At 44.4% G+C, this 24,669-nt stretch overlaps 1 long non-coding RNA gene across 1 annotated transcript; it reads left to right on the forward strand.

The window, feature by feature from the left end:
• The first annotated feature begins 1,337 nt into the window (after window positions 1-1,337).
• LOC118679177 lies at window positions 1,338-24,424 on the forward strand. The gene is made up of 3 exons (XR_004975165.1): window positions 1,338-1,535; window positions 21,725-21,821; window positions 24,222-24,424. It is a non-coding gene; the product is annotated as an uncharacterized LOC118679177 (long non-coding RNA).
• Window positions 24,425-24,669: the final 245 nt, after the last annotated feature.

Below are 24,669 nucleotides of genomic sequence, written 5' to 3' on the forward strand. Positions count from 1 at the left end.
ACCAGTATTAACCCTCTTGAATCCTTGAATATATGTTTCATTGGATGGTGTTGGTGGAAATAACTTTTGAACCATCAGCTATGTGAGTTCGTTGCTTTTCCTTCAGGTTTGTCTCTTTATTTGTTTGCTATTCATATTTTTGAAAGAAGTCTCTGAACTTTGAGGTCTTACCTAGCAGTTTGGGTAGATCTATGTACACTATGTTAATGGAAGCATCGTATTTTGTGTAGGAATATATTTATCTGATGTCACAGCTGTGCTACTGGGAAAATATCGTTGAGCTGTTACCTAGATTAAGAAACTTGCACCGGAGAAGAAATGAACGCACTGCTTCCTTCATTGAGAGCTGACAGGGAGCTGGGATTTTGCTATTTAAAAAAAAGAAAAAGTGAGCTGAATGAAACAGTAACTTTTATGTTTTTTTTTTCTGTTTTAACAATTTTTATTTGATTTTATTTTTTAAATAATGTTTTATTGTTGAAAGTATTACATATGCACCCTTTATCCCTCTCATTGACCCCCTCCAGCCCGCCCCCGCCCCCCGCCATAGGCCCTCACCACCCCATTGTCTGAAACAGTGACTTCAATACCGCTGGCGAGTGAGGGGACAGTTGCCAAAGTCCATGCTTGTTGAGTTGCTCTTAAAGGGCACAGGATCAAAGGTAATCAGAGGGCTGGTTCATCCCCGAAAGGCAGGCAGGAAAACGTACGTCTACTGGTGACACATGTAGCTAGTAAGCTTATGGAAGTCCCAATCATTTCTGTTCTCTCATTGACGTAGGAAACGAGATTGTTGGTTGAGAGTAAAGGAGAGGGGTGTGTTGGAGGTCTGCGGACACAAGGGGACAGATGAGACGAGGCAGAAGGAGAGGTGACTGAGTCAGCACCGCCAGCCGCCCTAGGTCATGACCACTGAACGTGGCCCATCGTCCTGGTAGTGAGTCCTCCAGCCGCGTGGAGCAGCCAGAGTGGGCTCTGGATTATCTCAGAGTTGGATTTCACATGGTTGGGCGTTTTCCTGGTGCATATGTGAAGGGAAGGAGGAGCATGGAATTAAGGAACCTAGAAAGTGATTACGTTAGACCCGTGATCCTCAGACTTATATGTGCATCAGAATCAGCTGGAGAGGCCTGGCCGGTTGGGCTCAGTGGATAGAGCGTCAGCCCATGGACAGAAGGGCCCTGGTTGGATTCTGGTCAAGGGCACGTACCTTGGTTGCAGGATCCCCGGCCCTGGTTGGGGTGCGTGCAGGAGGCAACCAATCGATGTGTCTCTCTCACATCCATGTTTCTCTCTGTCTCACTCACCCTCTTCCTTCTAGTCTCTCTAAAAATCAGTGGGAAAATGTCCTCGGGTGAGGATTAACACAACAACAGCAACAACAACAAAGAATCAGCCGGAGAGCTTGTTAACACACTGTTTCCTGGAGATTCTGAATCAATAGATGGTGTGGGGCCCATGGATTTTCCTTGGTGAGAGCCATGCTTCCTCTCAGAGGCCCACACTCTGAGAACCACGGTGTTGCACTGTCCCAGGTAGGCTGGACAAAGAGAAAGAGAGGAGCGAGGTGGGGTGCACAGTAGACCAGGGCAAGTTTGAGGCATTGGAGAAGGCTCTGGGTTAGGAGAAGTGAGAAGGAGGGATCATAGGCATTGACTAAAGATAATGGAGCCCGGCTGGCATGGTTCCGTGGTTGAGCATCGACCTATGAACCAGGAGGTCCTGGTTCGATTCCTGGTCAGGGCACATGCCCTGGTTGTGGGCTCCATCCCCAGTGTGGGGCGTGCAGGAGGCAGCCGATCAATGGTTCTCTCTCATCATTGATGTCTCTCTCTCTCTCTCTCTCTCTCTCTCTCTCTCTCTCTCTCTCTCTCTCTCTCCCTCCCTCCCTCCCTCCCTCCCTCCCTCTCCTTTTCACTCTGAAATCAATAAAAATATATTTTTTAAAAATTAAAAAAAAGATGAGATGGTATAAATTGTTGCTGATGACAGGGTGTAAGGGATAACCTCATAGTGGGAGACAGACATACAACAAGATCCTTGGAAGTGAGCTGCTTAAGGAACCAGGGGGCCAAGGTATATTGACCTTGACACGGTATCTCGATATTGGCATTACTGGGAATTTTAATAGAAGTAGAGGTTAAGAAAGCGATAGTGAATCAGGTAAGCACAGAGAATCTACCTCTATACATCAAAGGAGTTTTACTCACGATGGGTCATATATTCCAAAAGGCTCAGAGAAAGAGTCGGGAATGCTGAGGAAAGTTGGAAGCTTGAGTCCTATTGGATAATGTCAGGAGTTAGAGTTTGGCATTGATGGATGACCTGGGGGTGTTGGCTTCTTCAGGAATGACACAGGAGAAGTGGAGGTAGAATGGGATTCCTTCTAATGGGTGGCAAGGTAAACGTTCCCATGCTGAGGTGGGAGACACGGGGTCTGTCCGATGCATCAGGGTTCTGGAGGGCCCCTGAGCCTCCCTTTGGTCTTCTAATAACCCACGGGCTCCTGTATCAATCTGACCAACTTTTGCTGTCCATCACTTCTCATTCTCTGTGCTGGTTCTGAAGGCGGGAGTGCAGGCTTAATCCTGATAGATGTGCTCCCTTCTCTGAGGACATACACGGAGTATGGAGACCAAAACATAAATGAGTAAATGCGTGTGTACGTTCCCAAATAGAATAACTTCAAAGGGTGATAAATCCTACGATGAAAGTTATATGTATTAAAGTATTAGTGGGAGGATTTTTAAAAAATATATATTTTTATTGATTTCAGAGAGGAAGGAAGTGGGAGAGAGAGATAGAAACATCCATGATGAGAGAGAATCATGGATCGGCTGCCTCCTGCACGCCCCACACTGGGGATGGAGCCAGCAACCCGGGCCTGTGCCCTGACTAGGATTGAACTGTGACGTCCTGGTTCATAGGTCGATGCTCAACCACTGAGCCACACTGGCTGGACCAGAGGATGTTTTTGGTAGAATGGTTAGCAACGTTCCCTCTGGTAGCTGCTGTTTAACTGGAGATGAGGTGTAAGTAGAAAGGAAGGGGTGGGGAGAAGGTGGCTGGTGTTCCTGACGGAGGAAACACTCAATGCACAGGCCACAGGGGTGGGAACCAGCTTGATTGGTTGCAGACCAGAGACGCCCATGAGCTCGAACGGGAGCAGGAAATAGGAAGTCAGTGTACCGGTTAAAAATGCAGATTTTGTCATAAAAAAACACACGATCATTTCAAGAGAAACATCAAAAGTGCTTTATTCAAAGTCATGTCCATCGCTAGCTACACATTTCCCCCATCTTTCAGGGAATTTGTGGAGACCGTCCCAATAGAACTTTTCTTGTTTTGAGGCAGACCATTCAGAGACCCAATTTTCCACTTCTTCGTACGTTTTGAAGTGCTGCTCAGAAAGTGCGTGGGCCAAGGATCGGGAACAAGTGGTCATCTGGAGGAGCAAGGGCTGGTGAATACGGCGGGTGGGTTCATACTAAGTAGACAGGTCCAGGTCATCTGGGTCTGGAAAATGCTCTGAGTGTGATGGGCGACCCTGGAGGATTGCGGGCAGAAGAGCGACATACGCTTATTTTAATTTTTAACTGAACTTCCTGGGTTCCGTGGAGAATGAACGGCAGGGGCAAAAGACAAAAAAAAAGGTGGGTTTGGTTTTCAGACGCACCACCATGTGAGCAGGGCGAGGCCCCCAGTGACAGTAGATGTTGGAAAGCTAAATCCAGTTCGGAGCTTGATGTCCCGGCAGCTCTGAGTCACTGTGCCATTTCACAATGAGATCAGGAGACCGTGACTCACCAATGTCGCAATTCCGTCTCTCCAGAATGTATTTCTCCTGTTGGGTTTCATGTCTGTCTGGCCTGCTTCTGATAACAGCATCTTTCAGTGCTGCCTTGGGGGTACTGTTTATGTTGGCAGACAACGGCGTCATTGCTGGTTAAGGGATTTTGTTGCCTGTTGCATCCACTACGTGGAGTTCCAGCAACTCATAATATCCCTAGTAGGAAGCAAAATCATGGCCAATTTTCCTAAGTCAACAACTGAACCTGTTGGTTGCCTCCCGGTTCAGTAATTTAGCCAGTGAGAGGGAATGTGCTTTTTTTCTGTAGGAAACGCAAACTTTTAACATGAATTTACAGCATTCTACTCAAGACAGTGGATGCTGGTGGAGCAGCACAGGGGACCTGGCCATGGGAGGAACAAGGGCCAACCTCCAACTCATACCCACAGGTTTCATGTTTTAGTTCAGTTCCGACTTAACTGTCAAGGAAGACAAAGAATTTAGTTGTGAGCAACGACTTCGCTGATTTTAAGAATGGAAGGGTCCCAGGTATTCTTGGGGCCAGAACATTTACATGGCCATTCCCCTCTCCCACTTGCTAATTGAGTTTTCTTGGGCAATTTATGTACTCGCTCTGTGTCATTGTAAAATAGAACAAATAAAGTTGTCCTAAAATGGTGCTGAAACACTAAATACATGAATGAGAATATGTGTGAAAGTTCTTTTCTTAATAGAGCACTCTATAGGAATAGAATTGATATGCAAATATGAGTATTTATGCCCCTAAAAAGAACTCCAGAATTCATATTTTGGCTTTCGTCTCTAAGAAAACATAAATCCTTTATTCAAAAAAGGTATAGTTATCATTGTTACTGAGGCCACGGAATATGCCCATTTGTTTATCTTTCTAAAGAGGATATATGGTGTAACAAATAGCCCCTTTCACAGCATCACCACAGCACAGCAAGTAAACAGCAACTACCCAGGGCTGATGCTTCTCAGGTTCCGCAGTCATAGAAAATGTCTACAAAGAAAAGCTTTTAGTCAAAATCAAGTCAATGTCACGGCAGAGACTACAAGTAAAACCTCATCCCAGCCTTTTGGGCTCCTAACCAGGGACATGTTAGGCACACGGCATTAGTAGATGAACTAGAGGCCTGATGCACGAAATTCATGCAAGGGCCTTGGCCCCTGCCGCTGCCCCTGCCTCGGCCTCTGCCCACCATGGCTCTGTCTGGAAGGAAAGATGTCTGTCTAATTAGCATATTACTCTTTTATTTTGATAGATACTTCTGGGGACTATACCATATATTTGAAATATGTTTCTGCCCTGGCTGATGTGGCTCAGTTGGTTGAGGGTCATCCCCTGCACCAAAAGATCACCAGTTCGATTCCCAGTCAGGGTCCATGCCCAGGTTGCGGGTTTGATCCCCAGGGTTGGGGTACATACAAGCGGGATGCAGCCAATCAATGTTTCTCCAATCAATGTTTCCCTCTCTCTCCTTCTCCCTTCCTCTCTCTCTAAAATCAATGAAAACATATTTTTTTTTTAAAAAAAGAAAAGTGTTTCTTACAAACTTTAAAAGAATATGTGAGAAAGAGGAGAGGAGTTTGCATGCCTTTTAAATTTGTGGTATGTCTCAAGTCCCAGAAACTCATTTTGTATAAAAGAATAAAATAAATACACAAATAAATAAAAGATCAGTTCCATAACTTTGATCCCAAAGTACCTCTCTGACTCATCCCATCACAGAGTCCATATCATTCATGACTTGGTATTAGTTTGTTTAAAAAAATACTCTTCTAACTTACAATATTTTGTTTATTCAGGAGGAAGGTGTACTTTTCAGAGTCGAGGTCTATAAAACTATGTGTATTGATGAGAACCTGGTCGCCTGGCATTGATCATTTTTGGGCCATTCTTTGTTCCCTTCCAAGTCTTAGAGGTTTTATCCCAGTACTTATATCAGAATTCTGAAGAGTAATATACAGATTCTCCAAACATTTCATCGGAGGAGATCTCTAATGGGCTTATTTGGCAGTGGGGTAAAATGGCAGCTCATTCATATTGGCCGAGGCTACCAGTATCTTGATTTATGGATCATTATTGCAGTCCTACTATGAGCAGGGCCCTGTACTAGGCCCTAGAGCAGGGGTGGGCAAACTTTTTGACTCGAGGGCCACAATGGGTTCTTAAACTGGACCGGAGGGCCGGAACAAAAGCATGGATGGAGTGTTTGTGTGAACTAATATAAATTCAAAGTAAACATCATTACATAAAAGGGTACGGTCTTTTTTTTCAATAGTTTTATTCATTTCAAACGGGCTGGATCCGGCCCGCGGGCCGTAGTTTGCCCACGGCTGCCCTAGAGTTAAAAAACCCTCCACAAAATCCGGGTACATGAGTCATGAATTGTCTGAGGGCAGCGCTTTGGGGATGGACAAACACATACAGACACGCTCCGTTTACTTTGTAAGGGGCTCACATAAACGCCTCAGGGGTGAGTTTCATTCTTGCACTTGAGAATTTTCAGGCAGAGTGATAATAATAACAAAAATAATAAACACTTATTCAGTGGAAACTACCGATAAACATGAAATATATTATTTCGGATTCCCAGCGTGATTCTAAGGGGCACATGTTACTATCCCATTTTCAGTTTTAAAATCTTCGATTTAATAAGTCCTCCAGGTTATCTGAATAGTAAGTTTAGAAGTTAGCATTTACAAATTAATAGCTTCCAAGCCTATTGATTTCCTTTGCTGGTTCTTTAAATGCTAGACAATCTGTTATTGTGAAATATCTTTTAGGAGTTGGATAGTTTGGGTGGATCTTGTATGCCGCCGAAATGAATACAAGGCAATCAATGAAGATGAAAACTATTTTCCTTCCTATGTTTGACTTAATTTGTATTTTATTTTCCCCCAAATCATCTTATTTTATTTTCCACATTGTGAGGCAGAACGAGCATACCGTGTGAAATGTACAGAGGGCGAAAAGTAAGGGCCAACAAGATGAAACGCCTTGCCCACGGTGCTACAGCTGGAAGTTCACAGACCTAGCGATGCTCTCTGCTCTTCCGCCCTTTCTGTTGAACCCCCAATGCTGGATTATACTCTCCTCTTTTGGTTAAGGAGGAAACATATACCCCAGTGCCCCTTTCCCAGGATGCCTCTGAGCTAGCATTGGCCAAAAACATCGCTAAGAAAGTAGATCTCGAATGTTCTCCCCACAAACCAAGAAATGGTGACGGGATGGCGGTGTGAACTGACATCCGGTGGTGATCATTTTGCAAATCAACACAGTGGACACCTTGAATATACAGAATGCATCAATTATAACTCCATAAAGCTGAAAAAAAAGAGCAAAAATTAAGCATCAGGCTAACAAAGGAATCATTGGATGACCTTGTCTGTGCATATCTTTCAGCCTTCTTTCCCTGCCCAACGCTCTCATGACCTTGAGGCAACAAGGGTGGTTTTGCATGGCTCATCCGTGGGCATCTACTCCCCGAGCCCCATAGAGTTGTAGCTCCCATTGAGTTCTCTATGTGCCCAAGAGAGCACCTGTGATTCCTCTGCGTTTGGACAGCCTAAGGCTGTGGTCGGCAAACTGCGGCTCGCGAGCCACATGCGGCTCTTTGGCCCCTTGAGTGTGGCTCTTCCACAAAATACCGACTTCTGCGCATGGACCACGAAGTTTCAATCGCACTGTACATGCGCGCCCACATGTGGTATTTTGTGGAAGAGCCACACTCAAGGGGTCAAAGAGCCGCATGTGGCTCTCGAGCCGCAGTTTGCCAACCACAGGCCTAAGGCATCTCCTTTAGCACATTATATTCTTTGAATGTTAACGACTGGGTTAATTTGCATCCCTTAACTTTCCCAAGGCTTGAAAATTGATTTATCTTAAATAATCATAAGTATTTCGAACTTCTTAAAACTGAAGTGATCTTTTCGAGTAGCAAGAGTGATGCAATCTAATTTTTCATCTAAGATGTTACCCCATCAAAAACCCATCGTGTTGGCCAATATCCTACAGAGAACAGAAAGTAAGCAGACTAGCTGATTTAAAGCCCTCCTGTGTCCACAGAATGGCTCGCAAACCCTCCGGTATAATATTTATTCCCCTTGCCCATCATGATTTACTCTATAATTTATCATCACACTTGAGCTGTCAGTTCTAAATCAAAGAGCATTTCTGAGATAGTAGTGCAGTCCCGTAGAAGACCACTAAATCTCTCCCTTAAGCATACTTGAACTTTTCCAGTACTCCGTGGGGAGGACTCATAAGACGCAGCACGACGGTATGCAAGCTACTTACGTGGAAATATTATGATTTTTGCTAATTGGACCATTAAAATATAGGTTTCGATAAAATTTGAACTCCTCCGTGAATAGACTCAAAGCCGACAATCAGACTTTAACACTTTTTCACACCATTCTCTACAGAGCTAAACATATTAGCTCATGTAAGCCAGGCATGGTGGTCAGATAAGATTGGCTTGGCTAGTCAAGCTGAACTTGTTAGGTCTGATCAAATAATTGAACGGATACCCCTCCCCAGCAACTGACCTTCAGGCCACTTCACAACGGACATTTCTCTTACTTAAACCACATTCCACTTGCTAAGACCATTATCTCTCCCCTCCGGACTTTCCCGAGATCCGGACCTGCACAGAGAATTCTCCGCCCAGAAAAAGCCCACCTAGAGTCCTTTAAAGACCTCTGACTCCCCGTCTTTGGGGTGCTGGCGTCATTTTGGGGCTCAGCCCATCTCGTATCCAGATGACCTAATCCATTTATGACCCCTGACCACTTTGACCTCGTATGTTCCTCCTTCAGCGACCCTAACAAAGCCGATATGAACTATGGAAACACCGACCAACTAGACCAACCACACGCTCTGAAAAGAATTAGGATTGAAATGTCTGGGCAAATTCAGTGGCATTGAAGAGTTGGAAGGAAATTAGAATTCTGTTTCTGAGATGAAGTCAATAGGATGTGATGTTTGCCAGGCGTGGGATATCAGAGGGAGGAAGGGATTGAGGATGCCCATTGCCCTAGCCCAGTGGTCGGCAAACTGCGGCTCACGAGCCACGTGCGGCTCTTTGGCCCCTTGAGTGTGGCTCTTCCACAAAATACCACATGCGGGCGCGCACGTACAGTGCGAAGTTGACTTAAAACTTTAAGTAAAGTTCATTAAGTTAATTTTAGGGAACATTGTGGAGTGAAAGAAGATGTAGTGTCGAGGATGGAGAAAGTGTGTGGAGATGGTTTGGACACACAGAGAGGATGAATGGAAGGAGACAGATGAAACAAGTATACAAGACGCCTGTGGATGGGAGAGTTGGAAGGGGTCGACCTCAGCGAACATACCTCCATCAGATTGACGACGTTTTTAGCAAAGGCCAGCTTAGGAGCACCCTAATTAAGTTAATAACAGTGTACCTACCTGTATAGTTTAAGTTTAAAAAACTTGGCTCTCAAAAGAAATTTCCATCGTTGTACTGTTGATATTTGGCTCTGTTGACTAATGAGTTTGCCGACCCCTGCCCTAGCCATTCTCCAAGACCCCGTAACACCCGTGCCATGTTTCAGCGTCAAACTTTCTTTCTATTCCGATCGACCGGCCTGGTCAGAATGGAAGCTCCTGTAATCTGTGGGAGAAGAAGGAAAGGAGTCAGACACCTACAAGCCTCTTCTCATTCCTTTGAAACGTATTCTTCTTCCTTTTGAAACGTGGAAAACCCATGCTCAGGGTCGGGAAGCGGAGGTGCTGACCACTCTGTCTAAACGGGAAATAATTGGACGCTCGTGTGTCAAAGCGCTGAGCTACATAAAGCGAAGGATCCGCACATCAATGGGAAGGCAAGTGGGTCAGAAGGTAGCCTGTATCTCTGCATCCCTCTGTACCTCCATCTTCTAAAGGCTCTTTTTAGAATCCATGGTGTTCTCTTGTAACCCAATGAAGCCAGCCTCTGATTATAGTATGTTAATAGTACTGGACAGGCAATTCAGTCAAGACCCCTGAAATGGAAAGAAGTCCTCTTTGAAGGCTGAGGAGAATGTAAAAACCCTGAAATCGACCTTCGCAAATCCCTCCACTATGAAAGAAGACATTTGAAAATATTCCTAAAGCAAGTCTTTGAGCATAAGGAACTTTTCTAAGCTAACAGAAAGGCAGAGAGAATGGTTGGACCAAAGCACACATCAGTCACTTTGATGTGGTAACTGGATTACAAATTTGTACAAGCGGTTCTCACAGAAGTGGGGGGGGGGGGGGGGGGCGGGGAGGAACCCTGCTAAATTTCACTCAAGGCTTACTTTCCAAAAGATACTGAAATCAAAGCACATCATTTCTTGACATCGAATTGAGTTATTTTAAAATCAGCATCCTATATATTTTGAAAGGAGTGTAGTATTTGACTTAACAACTTCCTCGAGGGATGAAGATGAATGTATTATTTTATGTTGATTCTTCACTTTCCTTCTAGGCTTCTCATGACACTGAAGTCTTGTATGAAACATTACAGATCCCGGGCAATGAATAATGATTTCACACACACTCTCACTCATGTATTTCGCATTCATAACCCTAAACCTCTAATATACGTACGTCCCTCCCATCTTCTGCCCCTGCTACTGGAATGAAGTCAAATGTTTTGGTGGGATTATAACCAATGTTCATTTCAAAGGGAAGTGTAGTTTTTATCTCTCTAAAACCAAATTACTCCTTGATCCAGTGTACTAATTTGAGTGAGTGACTGAGTGGATCAGTTGATTTGGCATCGGGTTAAATGAGTCTAAAGGGAATTACATACTTTATTTATAATCCAAGCGGTGGCTGACTTTATTTGTGTCCTTCTTATTAGCCCTGTCCGTAAAGAAACTTAGAAAACAGTGAAGAGAAATTATTATAGATTCATAGCTAGAGACTCCAAGTTTACAGGAATACCCAAAAGCTTCATTGTAAGGAGAATGAGTTGGGATTTTAATTTGAAAAATTACCTTTTCTCATATGTCCTCCAAATGAAAAAGAAAAAGTAAGATGTGTCTTTATACTAAGAATCCAATTAACACATGAAAACCACCCGCTCAATCAGTTTTCTGCATTCCTAAGGGGAGAATTGGCGGGTAATCAATTCAATTGTAGATAAACAGGCCTGTAACAAAGTAAAAGTAAATTTGACAGAAGTATATTTTACTCAGGGGCTTAGGTATGTCAGTGAGAGAAACAGTGTTGGTTTGAGATGAATTAAACATGTTGAAGTCTGTGGACCTGAAAGGTTTACATTTATTATTTTTAAAATATTTTTATTGATGTCAGAGAGGAAGGGAGAGGGAGAGAGAGATAGAACCATCAATGATGACAGAGAATCATGGAGGCAAGGGGTCCATTTGTCAAGATGGCTCAAGGTCCATTCTTTCCTTTGTAAATATTTTGTTATTGATTTCAGAGAAGAAGGGAGAGGGAGAGAGAGAGAGAGAAACATCAGTGATGAGAGAGAATCATGGATCCGTGGTCTCCTGCACGCCCCGTACTGGGGATGGAGCCCACAACCTGCACATGTGTGCTGACTAGGAATCAAACCATGACCTCCTGGTTCATAGGTCGACGCTCAGCCACTGAGCCACGCCAGCCAGGGCGTAACGGGCTTACATTTAGCTGGAAACTTTGAAATGGCATCTTGGGCTGCCACACCTGGCCTTTGACTCTGGCTTGGGCCCGGTCAGACCCGAGGCAGGAGGACCTGATGGGTTCCAGGTGGCTCTTCCCCCTGAGACGCTGGTCTGGGGACTTGACTGTGGATGGATGAGCACGCTTCCAGAATGAACACTCTTTCTAGCTCTAGGATTCTTTGTCCCCGAGATGTCACGACGGCGCCTTCCTGACAAGTGACCCAGCGTCTGGTGTAGGATGGAGGCGTCTCCTGCAAGGTGACAGGAAATGGCTTGACAGCTCCGCGTGGGGAGCCCCTTCCAACATCTGAAGCTCTTTGCCCGGCGTGCATGCGGTGCTACCACTTTGAATTTGCACCATTTCCCACGGCTGCCATTTAAGCGAGAACAGCAGGTTCCCGTGATTTGCAAACTGTCAGAAAAATGACCTCAGACAACCCCGTCATTTTCAGTGACGGTGGATACCCCCTTAGGCTAAAGCCACAGCAGAATTTTAAATGAAGCGGGATAGATCCAAGCGGACGAGCATCTCCAGCTCTGACACTTCCAACAGCTCAGGCTCCGTCAGCCTCGCTCCAGTCCTTGTTCTGGTAGGAACGCCACGCTGCCTGCCCAGGGACGCCCGAGAGCTGGCTTGCTCTAAGAAGAAAAACAGAACAGCTACTTTAGATTTCCTCAGAATCCCCTATGCTAACAATCTGAAGGAAGAGCCCCTCTCTTCCCCTCCCCAGGATATCTTCAAACACACTGCACAGTAATTTGTATTTATTGGATTGCTTTTTCCTTCTAAAATCTGACTTCCTTGCCGGAATTTCACCCCTCAAAGAGCAGGGACGTGGCCTATATCACTCAACATTGTGTCTGGCTCATCAGGCTGCTCGATAAACATATGCTGAATGAATGAATGAATGAATGAATCAATCAATCCATCATCAATCAATCCGTGGATCCAAATTTAGAGGGAAGGCCTGTGAAAGTCAAGGAAAACGCATAATTGGGGGTACATAATTACTCTCTTTAGTTGGCGCTACTGCATTATTCTGACATAGCCATGACCTTCTTCCAGGTCTGCTCATCCTATTTTTGCTCACCATTAGGTTCTCTTGTTTAATTTGGCTTCAAGCACGTCATTTTCCTCTCCGCGGTAATACACTTTTTACTGCACTATAGATTTTCTAAATGCATGCAAATGTATCCGAGATGGCCCATTCTGTTATCAGTTCCCCAACCCCTGGCTCCCTAATCGTTAAGTAATTGTCTCTGTGCTCTATTGACAATTTGGCCACCTTCTCGCTAATTTTTGCTGACACGATGGAGGCCCCCAAGAGCGGGGCTCACCTTTGGCTGTTCACTCAAGAGCCACAGGTGGGCCGGTAATCGATCAGGCTGGCCTTTGTGTTCAGGGACACCTTATCAGCGCTCCAAGTGACTGGTCTAATGAGGCATCATTAATCGATAATGGGCAGGTGGGTGAAGAAACGCCTTTAGTATGATCACAGTTTTGCTAAAATGGACCAGAGCTTGGAAAAACAGAAGCCTAAATAAGTGTAGAATGAATGGTGGTCTAAAGGCTATCTTTGAGGCCAGTGTAAGAAACTGAACCCTAGCTGGTTTGGCTCAGAGAACAGAGCGTCCACCTGTGGGGGTCCTGGGTTCGATTCCCATCAAGGGCACGTACCTTGGTTGTAGGCTCCTCCCCAGCCTGGGCCCTGGTCAGGCTCATGCAGGAGGCAACCAATCGATGTGTTTCTCTCACATTGATGTTTCTCTCTGTCTTTCTCTCTCTCTTTCACTCTCTCTAAAAATCAGTGGAAAAACATCCTGGGGGGAGGATTAAAAAAATAAACTGAGGCAATTTCCTCAAACTTCTGGTCACGTGCGAAGTTTATATAAGAGAGGAATTCGAATTTGAAGGAAGTTACTATGAATCCACCGCCATGAGTATTTCACAGTTATAATCTGTGAGGTGCATTTGTGAGTACAGGATGAGGAATGTGAATATTTGTTTATTTTCTTAAGAAACACACAACTAGCTGGGATTAGATGGGGTTAGAGCTGGGAAGTGACTAGCAGAAGCTGGTATTGGACTTGAATATGATATGGCCATCTGGACTGATAGATTACTTCATTTTTTCTCACTGACCTCATTATTCCCAGTTACTCAAAGGTGTGACTTCAGTTAATCTAAACAATTGATAGGGAAAAAAAGAGTAAATTCATAAAATAGTTCTTTTACTGACCTGAGCCGTGCTTTTTGGCAATTCTAGCAACAAATTATTAATGTATGCAATCTTTTTGGAAATTGGCACTATTTACACTGATTGATACCGAATTAAGTGCCTGAACTTGAAAGATAATTTTGCGTATGTATGAGAAAGGGGGTCCTCACCAATGCTGGTGACATCATGGAAACCAAATAGCCACTATGTATATTGTTAAGTTTCAAGTAACCCCATTTGGGGGTAAACGTTTTAAGTATATGGATGCATCAGCTGACTGTTGGATAGTCAAAAGTAGGTCTACTTGAGTAAAAGAGAGAAAATAAACAAGAATGGATCGAGCGAATGATGGAATATTCTGAAATTCAAGGTTAACACAAGTGCACACCATTGTTGACAGAATGCTGTTCCTGCCTGCTATACATGGAAATGGGATCTATACCTTAACAACATCTCTCAGCACAAACGTCTCACTGGGATCTGACATTTTGACATAAGATCATTATTAATTTAAAAATCGTATTATTATATAGTTTTCATTATTCATCTACTGTGAAGAGCCCAAACCAGTTTCTGGGTCTTGTCCGAAAAACCTAGGTAGGTGGTATTTTCGCTCCCGCCGTTGTTATTTCTCATTTTGCTGAAAAGATAATTTTCCTTTCCTCTGACAATTCATTTTCTAATAGCCTGATAACCTTCCGTCACAGGCCCGATAATTTCGTTCTAAAATGTTGACCAGAACAATGACAAGGAACTTCCTCTGTAGCCCCCTTTGTCGCTGGTGCGGAGATGGCATCCACGTGGCTCTATCTCTGGTTACCATGGAAATAATTTATTATTGTTGTCAAAGATAGATGGACCACATACATTTTAAATAAGGGTAACGTAGGAACTTTTCATATAAGCAGACTGGCTCTGTCACCATCTCTGAGAACCTCGCTCTAGGAGGCAGTCCATGACATTGCAGTTCAATTATGGACGCCATTAGCATGAACCTTCCAGAAATCGTTTCAAAAATACTTTAAAATCTAATCCATCTTTTTGAAACTCCCTGCCTTTCTATTTGCAAAAAAATAAATAAATAAATAAAATCTAGGAAAAGATGGTGCATATTTTATGTTATTTGCATTAGATGCTCTAAGTCAGACCATAGCTACGCACACACTCACACATATACACACACACATGTAAAGCAGGTAGACAGTTGAGGTCTCTTTGGAATAAGAGCTGCTTAGTAAAATAGCATTGGGCGGAATGCAAGCAGTTATCTTCCAAATGGACCAGCAAATAGCCACGTTCAAAACGGTCTGTGTTTTCCCCCAACACTGTGTGTGTAGATCAGGGGTGGGCAAACTTTTTGACTCGAGGGCCACAATGGGTTCTTAAACTGGACCGGAGGGCCGGAACAAAAGCATGGATGGAGTGTTTGTGTGAACTAATATAAATTCAAAGTAAACATCATTACATAAAAGGGTACGGTCTTTTTTTTCAATAGTTTTATTCATTTCAAATGGGCCGGATCCGGCCCGTGGGCCGTAGTTTGCCCATGGCTGGTGTAGATCCATCTGTGATCGCAAATTTCCTGGGTGTGTTCAGCCACTTTAACTTGCTTTTTATGTGACCTTTTTGGGGCCTGTTAAACTGACTCATTCTCCTATTTCATGGTGTCCGTAGAATCCTTTCTCAGATATGCAGAACCCCAGTCAGCTGGCGAGCGTAGCAGAAATTAAAACACATGGCAAGGAACCATTTCTTGGCTCTGCCGTCTTCCTGATTCAGTGGCGGAAACCAATGCTGCACAGGTACCCGCGGAGCACATCTTACGCTCATGGAGAAGGTTGTTCTCTTTGGCAGTAAATGAGTAGCCAAAAGGGATTTCCTTAAACTTTGCTGCCTATTATATTCCAGTTCCCCACAATATTGCTATCATAATGAATATCAATTGAATTGTAAAACATCACCTTCTTGGAAAGCAATACCGTAGTAGGGTGACTAATTTAATCTCGTTTGCCAGGACCATCCTGTTTTCTTAAAAAAAAATTTTTTTATTGATTTTAGAGAAGAAGGGAGAGGGAGAGAGAGAGAGACATCAATGATGAGAGAGAATCATGGATTGGCTGCCTCCTGCACGCCCCCTACTGGGGACAGAGCCCCCTACCCAGGCATTTGCCTTGACTGGGAATGGAACCATGACCTCCTGCTTCATAGGTCGATGCTCAACCCCTGAGCCACGCCAGCCGGGCAGGACCGCCTGTTTTCAAAACAGAGAATTCCATATCCCAGGAAAACCTACCTCAATCCTGTTAGACCAAAACAATTGGTTATCCTACAGCATAGTTGAAAATGTCTTTCTAAAAAAGTATTTTTATTGATTTCAGAGAGGAAGGGAGAGGGAGAGAGAGAGAGAAATATCAATGATGAGAGAGAATCATGGATTGGCTGCCTCCTGCACCCCCCCTACTGGGGACAGAGCCCCCTACCCGGGCATGTGCCCTGACTGGGAATTGAACCATGACCTCCTGGTTCATAGGTCAATGCTCAACCACTGAGCCTCGCTGGCCGGGCCATATCTGTCTATCTATCCACTTATCTATCTATCTATCTATCTATCTATCTATCTATCTATCTATCCATCCATCCATCCATCCATCCATCCATCCATCCATCCATCTACCTACCTATCTAATCCTTACTGTGTGTAGGTGTGATTGCCTTAATACTTTCGTTTATTTCTTCTAGCCATGCCCTATGTACACCTCCACAGTGTAAGCTGTATTTCCATCATGACTGCTTGTTTGGAAAGAGCCCCATTGGAAAGAGATTTTGAGTTTAGCTTTCCTCCTCTCCGACCTCTGGGCAGGCATTGGGGCACACAGAAGTGCGGGGTTCCCCGTGGCCTAAAGCCAGCCTGCCAGGCTTGCGTCCCTGGGACCCTGTAGGTGGAGCCCTGTGCTAATTCCCAGTCCCTCCCGCACAGACTGACTGACTTCCTTTGCGTTGATGATGATTGATTATGCTGGTTTCTTCATCACTTTAAACCTAATCAGTGCTCGAAGTAATTTGAGTAATGATTGCTCATTATTGGCAATTGTGAAGTTTAAGTCTCTCTTTATTTTGCTTCCTGGGCAGCCAGTCGGGAGCCCGGGGACGCCTCCCGGTTCGCACGCGTTTTCAAGGAGAGAGTGGGAGTGAAGGACGCGCAGCGCTCCGTGATGGACAGGAAGTCACGGAGGCTTCGTAGAAGCCACGTTACATATTTTTCTTGGCAGGAAGCAGTGACAGTTCCCACTAGATTAAATGTGATCATCAAAGCGGCAGTTCTTACTGGATCTGAAAGCCATTCAGCGTTTTACTGAAATTCCCAAGTTCAATAAATCATGCCATTTCATGGAACGCTGTTATCCCACTCTGTCTCAGAAATGAAGATCTATGGTTCTCCAGCCAATTGGCTGTTGTGAAAAAAAGATAATTAATGACACCAGCACCTAAACCAATGCTGTCGGATACCGCCGCTGATTAGGGGGTGCGTGCGGCTTTAAGGGGCGTTCCCCACTCTCCGCGGTTCCATCAGATTGAAAAGCGAGTTTGGGTGTATTGTTTGATTGATTTGCAGCCTTCAAATGGACTGCGCAAGAGGAAGGCATTTTAGGATGTTCAGCAAGTAAATAATTAGCAAAGTCATTAGATACCCGAGGATATTAGATATACTGGGCTTATCGCATTAATGTTCCCGTGCTGCTTGAAGGACCATGAATTCACAAAAGAAACTAAGGTTTTTAAAAATATGCTCTTATTGATGTTTTTAGATAGATAGATAGATAGATAGATAGATAGATAGATAGATAGATAGATAGATAGTTATAAATAGATGATAGATAGATAGATAGGTAGGTAGATAGATAGATGATAGATAGATAGAGAGAGAGAGAGAGAGAGAGAGATAGTTATAAATAGATGATAAATAGATAGAGAGATAGATAGATAGATAGTTATAAATAGATGATAGATAGATAGATAGGTAGGTAGATAGATAGATAGTTATAAATAGATGATAAATAGATAGATAGAGAGATAGATAGATAGATAGATAGATAGATAGTTATAAATAGATGATAAATAGATAGATAGATAGATAGATAGATAGTTATAAATAGATGATAAATAGATAGAGAGATAGATAGATAGATAGATAGATAGATAGATAGTTATAAATAGATGATAAATAGATAGATAGAGAGATAGATAGATAGATAGATAGATAGATAGATAGATAGATAGTTATAAATAGATGATAAATAGATAGATAGAGAGATAGATAGAAACATTGATCTGCTGCCTCCTGCAAGCCCTCTCCTGGGGATCAAGCCTGCAACCTGGGCATGTGCCCTGACCAGGATTCAAACCGGCGACCTTTTGGTGCATGGGACGGTGCTCAACCAACTGAGCCATGCTGGCCAGGGCCAAAGAAACTAAATTTTAAAGAGACTGCACTCACAATCTAAAGTTGCCGATGGTGTGGCCTGTGTGTGTGTGTGTGAGAGAGAGAGAGGGAGAGAGAGAGAGAGAGAGAGAGTTGAGAATTATAAAGGCATTTCTAGTTTTTAGTCCACCATAAACAAAGCTATGATGCATTAGAAAAGCTTCCAATTTGATCCTTATATGTAAAGCAATATGGCCAGTGGTCGGCAAACTCATTAGTCAACAGAGCCAAATATCAACAGTACAATGATTGAAATTTCTTTTGAGAGCCAAAGTTTTTAAACTTAAACTATATAGGTAGGTACATTGTTATTAACTTCATTAGGGTCCTCCTAAGGCTTAGGAAGAGCCACACTCAAGGGGCCAAAGAGCCGCATGTGGCTCGCGAGCCGCAGTTTGCCGACCAGGGGCCTAGGCCTAGTCACGCATTTCCATCATCAACATCCACACCCAGGGAATTTTGCTGTTCTCTCCTGCCCCTCCCGCCCCTCTCCTACCCCATGTAAACCAACACGCTGCCAGAAGCAAGCTCTCTACTGCGGGATTTGACTGGCGATCCAAGCCATTTCTAGCGCCGTGTTTATCAGCTTTCGCCAAAACCAGCTTTGGGTGCAGCCAGCCCTGAGCAGGACACAGTATTTATTCCACAGGGTGCCACCGAGTCCTGCTCTGGAACCAGCGCACGGTGACATTGAAGGGCAGCCAGGCCCTGCAACGTTCAGACATGGTTCAGATTAGTGAAAGCGGCATCCGTCTTCTCTCCTGATTCCGAGTTGCTTGACGTAGAGATCGAATTTAAGCCCGCAGCAACCAGAAGCCATAGGTCCCTCCACGAGAGAATGGAGGCATTTTTATTTTTATTTTTTTTTAAATATATTTTTATTGATGTCAGAGAGGAAGGAAGAGAGGGAGAGAGAGCTAGAAATATCAATGATGAGAGAGAATCATGGATCGGCTGCCTCCTGCATGCCCCCCACCAGGGATCGAGCCTGCAACCCAGGCCTGTGCCCTTGACCGGAATCGAACCTGGGACCCTTCAGTCCGCAGGCCGACACTCTATCCACTGAGCCAAACTGGCTAGGGCTCCAATGTGAGCATTTTATATCACTGGTCTCAGATCCTGAAACGCTGAGCTCGTTAAACACAGTGCTAGAGTTACCATCAAGTAAGAATCATGAACTTAAAGTGAAATAGTGCAGCAAGTTTTATATCTTGCCTACTGTCTTCAAAAAATGGCAAAAAAACAAAACAAAATAAGGATGAAGCCAAAACACCAAACATCGGTAAAAACATTTTTATTGGAAACTATTTCACATATAACATTGTGTAAATTTAAGGTACACACGTGTGGATCCAATACATTTATATACTGTAATATGATTGCCGTGTAGCAGTAATTAGCATCTTTTATCATATTGCATAATTACAATTTCTCTTTTGTGGTTGGGATAATTAAGATCTAGTCTCTTAGGGAGATAGATGATTATAACACAATAACGTTGTCTGTAGTCCTTATACTGTGCATTAGCTCTCTAGGACTTACTACTCGTTGAAAGTGTCTACCTTTAAACAACATCTTTCCTATCCCTCCGCCCTTAGCCTCTGGTACCACCATTTGACTCTCTGTGATATCATACACCATGTCTTTCTCTGTCTGACTTATTTAACTTCGTATAATGTCCCCAGGGCCCACCCATGTTGTCACAAATGGCAGGATTTCATTCTTCTTCATGGCTGAATAATATTCCATTGTATCATCTGTTGACCAGCACTTTCCATCTGCTGGGTATCCTATATAATAAAAGGCTAATATGCAAATCAACCAAATGGCGGAATGACTGATCGCTATGATCCCACTGACCACCAGGGGGCCGATGCTCAATGCAGGAGCTGCCGCCTGGTGGTCAGTGCTCTCCCACAGGGGGAGCACCACTCAGTCAGAAGCCGGGCCCACGGCTGGCGAGCGCAGTGGCAGTGGCGGGAGACACTCCCACCTCCGCAGCAATGCTAAGGACGTCCGACTGACATCCCCTGAGGGTGTAGACTGGGCTGAGGGACTCCCCCCCCCGCCCCCCCCCCGCCAAGGGCACAAATTTCATGCACCGGGCCTCTGGTTTTGAATAATGCTGCGGTAAACACAGGAGCGAATATATCTCTTTGCTATCTTGTTTTCATTTCCTTTGGGTCTATACACAGAGATGAAATTGCTGGATCATCTGGTAGACCTAGTTTTAATTTTATAAGGAGCCACCATATTGGCTGGCTGGTTAGGGCACATACAAGGATCAACCGATGAATGAATGCCTGAATGGGTAGAGTAGCAGATTGGTGTTTCTCTCTCTCTCTCTCTCTCTCTCTCTCTCTCTCTCTCTCATATCAACATTGTTTAAGAACGAATATATGGCATAGATTGCATATCCAGTACCATGAAATATTATGAAGCAATGGAAAAGAATGAGGTTGTACTGTAGGCTGGATCATGGACAAAATCACCAGGATGTTTTACAGCTAAAAACCCATTAAGGATAAAACTCAGCCATAAAACAATATTATGCATTTCCCATGAGCCCACATTTATTGCATGCTTACATGTAACAAAAGGCATGATGGCCCTAGCTGGTTTGACTCAATGGATAGAGCGCCGGCCTATGGACTGAAGGGTCCCGGGTTCGATTCCAGTCAAGGGCACACGCCCAGGTTGTGGGCTCGATCCCCAGTGTGGTACATGCAGGAGGCAGCCGATCAATGATTCTCTCTCATCATTGATGTTTCTCTCCCTCCCTCCCCCTCCCTTCCTCTTTGAAATCAATAAAGAAATAAATATTTAAGAAAAAAAAGGCATGATGGATACATTTGTTCCCATTGGTACCTATAGTTGCTTCTTTAGAAGGAAAGTGGTGCCTGGGGAGAGGGAGGTGGTTCTGGGGTTACTTGAGGATTATTTGTAATTTTTAATATTTTTACAGAGAGATTTACATACTATTTGTAGGAGAATGAACTACATATTACCATTAGCAGAAATACAAATAAACCAAAGCGACAGGATTCATAAAATGTAATTTTTTAAAAATATAATTTTATTGATTTCAGAGAGGAAGGGAGAGGGAGAGAGGGATTGAAACATCAGTGATGAAAAAGAATCATGGATCGGCTGCCTCCTGCACGCCCCACACTGGGGATCAAGCCCACAACCCGGGCATGTGCCCTTGACTGGAATTGAACCCAGAACCCTTCAGTCCACAGGTTGATGCTGTATCCACTGAGCAACACCAGCCAGGGCAAAATGTATTATTTTAAAAGGAAGCTAGACTATTCTGTGAGCTCATAATAACACAGCGTGCTTCAAATAAACCAGCATTGAATTTTTCTAGACGGCAACAATGCTAGCCCGTGCAATATTCCTGCCCAGCATGTTTTTTTATCTGCTCTTTGCATGTTGGGGAGTGAGAGCTGAGATACGGCTAATGAAAAACACACAGGCTTCTTTCAGTGTAACCCAGGACGCGCTTCCAGGCGAGTCCCATCTATTCACGTCCCCGCGTCTTTCCCACAGACTTGCGCAGCTAGAAACGTGCAAAATTCAGAAGCCCGGTGAGAATGAATTATCACCACTCGAAGGCAACACCTCCAACGTGGAGAAGATTTACGCGGTAGGTCACCTCGCGAAAACAAGATAAATGCAAATGATGTATTGATAAACTCCCTTGATTCAGCGCCAGCGCTGTAAATAAGCAGGGAAGAAAAGTCGCGAGTTGGCAGGAGCCAACCCAATGGCTCAAAAAACCCCCACCATTTCCACGTGGAGTTCCCAGCAGGTCCAGAGTTGGGTCTTTTATCCTTAATTTCAGGAGCAGTTTGTTGACGGTGCACCACTAAGTGCTGAGAACTCGGGATTCCGCAGCAAACAAGTCAGGGAGAAGCAGGCCCCGCCCTCCTCACACCACCGGTGCCCGTGGCCTTCAAGTACCTATTGAAACGCATTCGAGATCATTTTTGGAAAAACCTCACAACCTGTCAGGCTCACCTGCTCTTTTTTTCTTGTCTTTTTTGTTCATCCTCCCCTGAGGATATTTTCCCATTGATTTTTAGGGAGAGTGGAAGAGAGAGGGAGAGACAGAGGGAAACATCGATGTGAAAGAAACACATCCATTGGTTGCCTCCTACAGGAGGTCTGACCAGGGCCTGGGCCGGGGAGGAGCCTGCAACCCAGGTACGTGCCCTTGACCAAAATCGAACCCGGGACCCTTTCGTCTGCAGGTCGAAGCTCTATCCACTGAGCTAAACCGCTCTTACAAAGGGAAAACCCACACCCCAAATTGCAAATAAAGCTCATGCTTGCGCTGCCAGAATGAGAGAGGAGAGGCAGGAAACTGGAGTTAGGCAGAGAGATTTTACTCCAAACTGCTGTTGCTATGGGCGTGGCTTAGTGCTGTAATATCTCTACTGAGAAGCAGTGAGTGATCTTTTTTTTTTAATATATTTTATTGATTTTTTACAGAGAGGAAGGGAGAGGGATAGAGTTAGAAACATCAATGAAAGAAACATCCATCAGCTGCCTCCTGTACACTCCCTACTGGGGATGTGCCCGCAACCAAGGTACGTGCCTTGATCGGAATCGAACCTGGGACCCTTCAGTCCGCAGGCCGACGCTCTATCCACTGAGCCAAACCGGTCAGGGCAGTGAGTGATCTTAAAGCCCGAAGACTATATCCCATCTAAAACAAATACCTATCAACTTACTTCCTTCGGTTTTGTATTTGGGTCCTTGTGAAATTTGAAGTGTGATTCTGCATGTCAAACCACCTTGGAACAGACAAAAAGGCTTCATCGTTTTGAACTTGTGAGCCTTCTTCCACAGCCCTTTTCCTTTCTGAAGTCTGATTCTTTCACCCAACTCTGGTTTGTGCAGTGTGGACGAAAGGGGCCACATGCTGACCTGACAGGCTCAGGGGAGGCCTGCGTGGCGGTCTTGCAAACTCAGAGACCTAAAGTCACCACAAAGGATGGTCTGAAATTACACTTGAACTAAAAGCAGTGATGGTGGGCAGTTACGTCCCAGGCCAGTATCTTCACTGACAAGGTCAACCTTTCCCTTAACGGAGCCTGTCTGTCTTTTTGCATCGATGATAACATACCCTTGAAGTGTCTGGGTAACTTGTAACTTCCCTTTTTCTGTAGCCCCTGGGGCACCACCAAATGTGCACCACTGATTCCTTCATTATCATGTTAATTGTTCATGCACCCACCTAAGTATGTGTCCATCATTTTACTTTTTATCCAATCCCAGGGGTTTCCCTGCTTTGCTTATCCCTCCTCCTTAATCTATCACCAATGGATTTCATGTAACCCTCCTACGTCCCTCCTTTGATTGCAATGTATAAATACAAATGTAACCCGCCATTCTCTGGAATATTATCTCAATTTGTTGAGGTTCTGCTTCCCAGCATATGTGGACAGTTTGGCTCAAATAAACACAAAAATTCTTAGCAGCAGGTAAACGTACCCATTAGAGGGGAGATTTATGAAAGGAAACAGTACTTAATTTTCTTAACTTCCTGGTTAGAGCAAGAACCCCTGTAGGCCGGGGCACCCTTTTAACCGCAGCTGTGCATATATTTAAAGAGCATCTGCCCCGAGGATTGAGGCTATGTACCGCATCTCATGTTTCTGCGTAGTTATTCATGGGGTCTTGGCAAATTCTCACGGAGCCATTGAATGCCAACTCCCAATCGTCAAAGCAAACATTCCTGAGATGCATTTACTTAGACAAATTGCATAATGCGCTGGCGCGAACAAGAAACTCTCCTTTCCAAATTAAGTTTTCGTAGGATGAAGCGTGTATTTTTAAACCTCTAAGGCGCTCAACTCATTTTAAACGGAACACCAGTACTTCCTCTCATAAGACGTTACCAACCGCATCACCCCCGGATCCAGGGGCCTTAAATCCCATTTATAAGACTAAGTACCGAGATGAGCAATTGTCAGGTGGTGGAGGTATTCAATGGACTACGTTTGATGGATCTAGCCAGGCTCTCCCCTCCCCCTCCCAGGAATGCCTGTGCATTGCCAGTTAAAGGACCCACGCGTTCCTTCTGGATGTTGCTGGCCGAGCCGGGGTGCCACGTGACACTTAAACTTTATAACAGCGAGTCCGGAGTTGTGGCCTTTCCGCCTTTGCCCTTCTCAAGCTCCTCTTGAAATGTGCTTTCTGACAAGAATCTCAGGCCTTGCAAAGGGCAACCAGGAAGCAAGACTAGAGGTACGTTGGAAACTCGGTGCTCACACAGTGAATAACATAATTCAGTGTTAGAATGCTTCTTTCTGAATCCATCCAGCACCTGCTGGCTAAATGGCACTGAATATTCCCTAAGCAGATGAATGAGTTTAGTGACTTGGCGGTTACTTTCATAGCTACTGAGTGCCTACTAAGTGCTACAGAGTAAGTCTCATGGGATTTAACAACTGACAGAAATGGTTAAGCATGAAATAGTGTTCCTA

This window comes from Myotis myotis, unplaced genomic scaffold (genome assembly GCF_014108235.1).
Source record: "Myotis myotis isolate mMyoMyo1 unplaced genomic scaffold, mMyoMyo1.p scaffold_m19_p_23, whole genome shotgun sequence".
Taxonomy (NCBI): domain Eukaryota; kingdom Metazoa; phylum Chordata; class Mammalia; order Chiroptera; family Vespertilionidae; genus Myotis; species Myotis myotis.